General features: G+C 46.4%; 1 long non-coding RNA gene across 1 annotated transcript; it reads right to left on the reverse strand.

Moving 5' to 3' along the window:
- Positions 1-2,391: 2,391 nt before the first annotated feature.
- LOC148185259 (uncharacterized) lies at positions 2,392-5,215 on the reverse strand. Its single transcript, XR_015773452.1, has 3 exons — positions 5,131-5,215; positions 4,424-4,538; positions 2,392-4,330 (listed from the first exon to the last, which is right to left on the reverse strand). It is a non-coding gene; the product is annotated as an uncharacterized LOC148185259 (long non-coding RNA).
- Positions 5,216-5,851: the final 636 nt, after the last annotated feature.

A 5,851-nucleotide genomic window follows, 5' to 3' on the forward strand; every position in this document is an offset into this window, starting at 1 on the left:
AGGGGAAGGGAGCAGATCTGGGGTGCAGAGGAGCAAATTAAGGCTATGACAGACGAGCTTTGGCAGGAAGAGCTGTGGCAGCTTCCATCTCTGCTGTCAGGAAAACGACTGGCCCCACAGCTCAGCTACTTGGGGCTGGACCCAACCCACCACCAGTCTGGGCACCAGCACCAGGACCGGCTGCCCCAGGGCTGGGTGGGGCAGAGGGAAGAGGCAAAACATCTGCAGGCAGAATGGGAAGAGCTGATCTGCCAAAACCTTTTATTTTAGGCGGACAGCTCTCAGCATTGCTGCTGTGATAACTTCACCCTGGTCACCTTCAAGCCAAGGTGAACCAAGGGTTGGAGTCAACAGCTATTATAGATCTTTTGGACCCATCCTGCAGAGAAATTGGTATTTTTGTGACTCTACTCCCTATTTATGTCTAACTTACATTACTTGTGCAGTGCCAACTGGCTGTGGGGAAATGCCAGGATCAGTAAAATTACTCTTTTTGAAGTAACAGGGGTAAATTTGGTCCTTATGCAACTCTCCTCCCAAAGGGAGAGTAAATTGGGATCTCTGTGTGCTGACAGCAGTGCACACACCTGTCAGGTGCATGTTGGTCCTGTGTTTCTCTCCTGCATCATTTCCTTCTAACTTTGTTACCCTGACACCATCCAGACATTTCCAATGGACTGCAACAGTCCTGCCTTTTGTTTGTCTGGGTGGAAGAATCAGCCCTGTCAGTGCATTGGTGTTCCTGTCCTTGCTGTGATTAAACAGCGTTAATAACAACCAAGTTAATTACTTAAACAGATTTCACACACACTAATGCATCAGGGACAGAGTGTTTATATATCCCTGCGACTTCTAGGTGCTTTCAGTCTCCAGCTGCTGTCCCTGCCTCAGCCTGGGCAGAGCAGCAAAGTCCAAGCTCGCATTCCTGTTTATTTACAAAGTGGTCTCGCAGCCAAACCACCACCCCCCATCCCATTTTTACAGGCTTTTTCCTTATTAAGGTATAAGTAGCTTATTCCCGCCTGTCCTATGCAAAGTCCAGATGGTAGCTAGAAAGGGCAGCCCCATCAGACACCCACCAGCTGTCGCCTGTAACCTCCATGCCAGCCATCCCCAAAACAGCCTTTTATTGCCTGCAACTCTTTACTTTACACTAACACAATGTTGAATTTTTTTATGGTTTTTTTTTTTTTTTTCCAGGAAGAACAATGAAGTCTTGATCTGAGTTTCAGGATTGCCACTGGTTTAAAGATGTTGGGCAGCCAGTGACTGTGGCTATAAGTAATTAGGGGATTATAACTATTGCTTTTTCCTTTCTCTATTTGTGTGGGATAGCCCAGTACTTTTTTGCTACCTTGTTTCCCCAGCTCTCACTAGTGATTTATGCCTGTTAATCATTCAAGAGAGTAGGAAAGAAAACTTCTTTACAAAAAAGAAGCTATGACTGCAAGAGCACAAGGACTACTGGGGGGATTCATAGACTGATGCAGATTTTTTCACATTTTTACATGTACTTACTTGTTCTTGACTTATTCTAATTTTTCTCCCTCTATCTTGAGTTTTCTGCAATCACTCCAAAGAGGATGGTCACGGGTTCTGCTATCAGACTAATAAAGTGCAGCGGAGTCAACAGACCTGTCTCTGTTGACTTTAAGCTTTGGGAAGTGCAACAGAGAGTAAAAACAAGTCCCTTATGACAATAACAAAGTTGCTGGGGTTAATGGGTGCTTTTGATGCCAGAGATCTTTTAGGATTCATGTAATTCAGAGGAACAAAACACTTCTTAAACTCCCAGCCGTGCACTCTTTGATTCATTGTGATCCCCATAAATTTAAGGCAAAGCCAGATGAGCTTTTTAAAGCAGAATGAATGTGGCCCATCTGAATCCTCACTGCAGCCACTGCTGGGTGCAGGCAGGAGGGGGCTGCAAATGCATGAGGGGGTTTAGAGCCGCCTTTGGTTTCTAAAGTGTTATAGCTTGGGCTCTCCTATGTCAGGGCTCATATCCCTCCACTCTGGGGGCAAAAGGAGGTGTTTCTTGTCCCTGCTTTTTCCCCAGGCACCCACACATGAGGCTGCCAGGCAGGAAGCTGGTTTTAGGCACCTACCCCTCCTCATGCCCTCCAAAGCTGTGGCATTTAGCTCAAGGCAGTGGGTTTTTTGACGACAGCAAGATAAGAATCACAGCAAGGGATGAGACAATACCAAGCCCCACACAGCTCCAGCCCAAGGCATCTCCTGCCTGGAGCCTCCAGTCTCCACCGGAGCCAGGGGCAGGTCTGAGGAACCAGGCACCAGCCCTCATCACTCTTGCAGAGCAGCTCTATCAGGAGGGCTGTGTGATAAGGGAAATTATTAGCTAGCTGCCATGTTAAGTGGTTGGGAGTGAGTGGATGCACAAGACCTGAGTGGTCCTGGCAAAGAGAGATCAGTGTTATCCCAAAGAAGCACAAACCTGGAAGCCCTGGGGGATATTAATAGAAACTGTGTGAAATCTGCAGGCCTAGAAACCCTGCTGCGCTCTCAGAGTAATTAGTTAAATGTGAAGTGCTGTTTGCCTGAAAGCTGGAAATAGCAGCACTGAGAGAAAGTAGAGACATCAGTGCATCCATTGAAGCAGGCACTGCTAACTGGTGTTCAGCAATTAAAACACTTTCTCTGGAAATGCCTGTGAGTTTTAACCACCCCACTGCTGAGAGATGCCCTCAATATCGCTGCCAAAAGTCTGCCTCTGGTCTGTTGGGACCTGCCTTCTCCATCCAGGTGCTTCATTCACTCAGGTGGTGGCAATAAAGCAGCCAAACTGGTTTTAAAGCCCTGTTTAAGTCTGAAGCCTGACACGTTGACTTTGGTTGGACAATAACCAGATAAAAATAGCATCCAGGTTTTTCTTCCTGACACCTCCAAAAGCTGCACAGAGATCCTTTTAAATTGATCTAATGTGACTGGGGGTGATCTGTGGAGCATGGGAGATGGTGACCCTAATCAATATATTTCCCTCTTGCTGTGGGAATAAGATTATAATTTGTCCCATGGTGGCATTGAGTGTGTTGCAATATTGGTATCACAGAGAAAACAGTTTTGGCTCTGAGGCCATTTTCTTTATCTGATCCCTGTCTCCACCCACCCCCCCAAAGAAGGATAGGGTCACTCTCATGCCTAGCATAAGGCTCACAAAGAGGGTTTGTTGAATTTAGATGGGCCTCCATTCAACTGGAGAGCATGGAAAGAGCTATTGCAGGGGTCAAGCTGCCATCTCAAGTCAGAGAGAGAGCACCAAGACAATCCCTGGGTCTGAGTCTCCTGCCAGCTGTATTTATGGCTGTGTGATAGGTTTGGATGTAGACCCTGCTTTATGTCTCATTGCCTGGGGATTCCTCAACTAGCTGGGAAGCCTGGGCAGAGCAGTGTGATAAAGAAAGCAGAACAGTGATAAAAGTTTGGCCACAGTGAGGTGACACAGGGGATGAATGTGTGGGAAGCCAGTGCAGCAGTCTCTGACTCACACTCATGTTCTGGGCAAGGGTCACACATCAACCCTGCTCAAGATGTCCTCAGCAGGAGCACGAGAATGGCTTCTGGTCCTACCCAGGGGACACCTGAGTGCCTCATTACCTGCAAACTGAGCACCTGAAGGCCACAGGCAGCTGAATTTGTAGGTGGAGGATTCAGCCTCCACAGCCATTCCTGCCAGCAGAATGATCTGTCACAGCATTTTTCCCCAGGCAGATGTAAACAAGCTATATGAATGCAACCAGATTATCTCTTTTTTTTCCTTTTTTTTTTCCTTCAGACATACTTGGAGAGGCTCTGTTAGATCACAGCCCCAGGCTGCTGCTGGCCTGCTGAAGACAACATTTTCCTGCCGTCAAACCAGCCCAAACCTTTTACTGAAACAGAACCTGCTTTCATTATTTTCTTCTCAATTTTCACCAAAAAAAAAAGAAAAAAAAAAAGAAAAAAAAAAAATAATACCTGCTTTTAAGGACTGATTTCCAAGAATTTAATATGTTGTGTTGTGGCTTTTCTGCCTCACTTCTGGTTAATTTTCCTCCCACTCTGCCTCAGTCTTCAAGACACTGAGCTGAGTTAAAGCCTGGATTCCCCTTTGGGTACTGGTGTTGCCAAAATGCCACAGCCTTTGTGCAGTGCTTTCTGCAGCCCTGGCCACAAAGCACCTGCTGACAGCTCAACTCCTAGAGATCCACCTCAGGCTGAGCCCTTTTTGCATGCTCTGCCACTCCTCTGGGACTGGTGAGAAGTGAGTCTGTTCAGGAGACCACTGGAGAGCTGTGAACTTCACTTTAGGGGCTGATGAGGTCCAGAGAAGCTGGAGATAGAAAAAAAAATTTAGAAAATCTCCAGAGAAGTCACTTGCCCAGATGAAATGCATATTAATACCATGTGTCAGCCCAGAACTCACCTCTTCTGAGCAAATAACTTATCTCCATAGCACAGCTATCAATCTCCACCCTCCTCCCTGATTCTTGGGCTAAAGGCTCAACTGGAGAAATCTGCTGCACCTGCAGAGGTCAACCCTGAAGCAACAGAGAGCTCATGATTAAATTGTGATCTAATTATCAGAGCAGACATACCAGAGGCACCTGCTAGCTGAAAAGGCAGGAAGTGTTTCATTAAAGTGATTTTTTTTTTCATATTTGGGAAGGTCCATGAGAGGGTTGGTTGAGTTTATTCCAAGGTAGATAAACAATGAGCTGAAAAGCTCCTTCTCTCTGGTCACAGACTCATAATTAAGACTCTTCTGCTCCTGGCAGGGTCAGAAATAGGGCACAAATGCAGCTGAGAGCTGGGCTGGAGGCAAAGTGTGTAAAGATGAATCACAGGATTATTAAGGTTGGAAAAGACCTGTAGGATCACTGAGTCCAAGTGTTGACCCATCACCACCGTGTTCACCACCAAACCATGTCCACAAGTGCCACATCCGTGTCTTTTGAACACCTCCAGGGACAATGACTCCACCACTGCCCTGGGCAACCTTTTCCAATGCCTGACAACCCTTTCAGCAAAGAAATTTTCCCTAAAATCCAATTTAAACCACTCCTGGCACAACTTGAGGCCATTTCCTCTGGTCTTGTCACTTGTTACCTATGAGGAGAGATTGACTCTCACCTCTCTACAACCTCCTTTTAGTTGTAGAGAGCAATAATGTCTCTCCTGAGCCTCCTTTTCTCCAGGCTAAACAATCGTAGCTCGTCAACTACCTCTCACAAGATATAGCTGGGAACTCTTAACTCCAAACAAGCCAAGAACTTTCTCAACCCCAGTTCAATAGTTTGTTGCTGCCTCTCTCCACATCCTGCTCAAGCCCCAAACAACTCCCAGGTGGTGGGTGCTGACCCATCCTCCCTGTCTTTCCTTGCACCTGGTGGGAGTTATTGGTGCATTTCTCCTGCAGAATTTTAGGCAAGTATCAAGCAGCAAACTCTGCTTTGGGTATGGAGCTCTTTGCTCTCTACTCTTCTTGCCTACAGATTTTTGAGCCAAAAACCACAAGTGAAAAAAAACAACTAAAAATGCTTCCACCTGGTATAAGGCTCACAGAAGAGCCTCATTTAACTTTGATGATTACACATTCAAATGGGGCTCAGTTGGACAAAGAGGGAGCTGCTGCTGAGGACAAGCCAGTTTTTCAAGACTCAGCTCAAAGGGGCTGTTGGCTAAATGTGGGAAAGCTTGGCAAGGGATTTAGCTCCACCGAGGAGCCTGATCAGAGAGCCAACCTGACAAAGGGTTCTGGCACTTAGAGAAATCAAGGTCTCTCCAGCCACTTAAAAGGAAACTTGTGTAGAAGGAAAGAACAAAGAGGCAGGATTTTTTTGTGTAACACAGG

The sequence above is a fragment of the Pseudopodoces humilis genome, chromosome 1 (assembly GCF_049639895.1).
Source record: "Pseudopodoces humilis isolate 2021_Gansu_Grassland_sample_001 chromosome 1, ASM4963989v1, whole genome shotgun sequence".
NCBI classification, from domain to species: Eukaryota; Metazoa; Chordata; class Aves; order Passeriformes; family Paridae; genus Pseudopodoces; species Pseudopodoces humilis.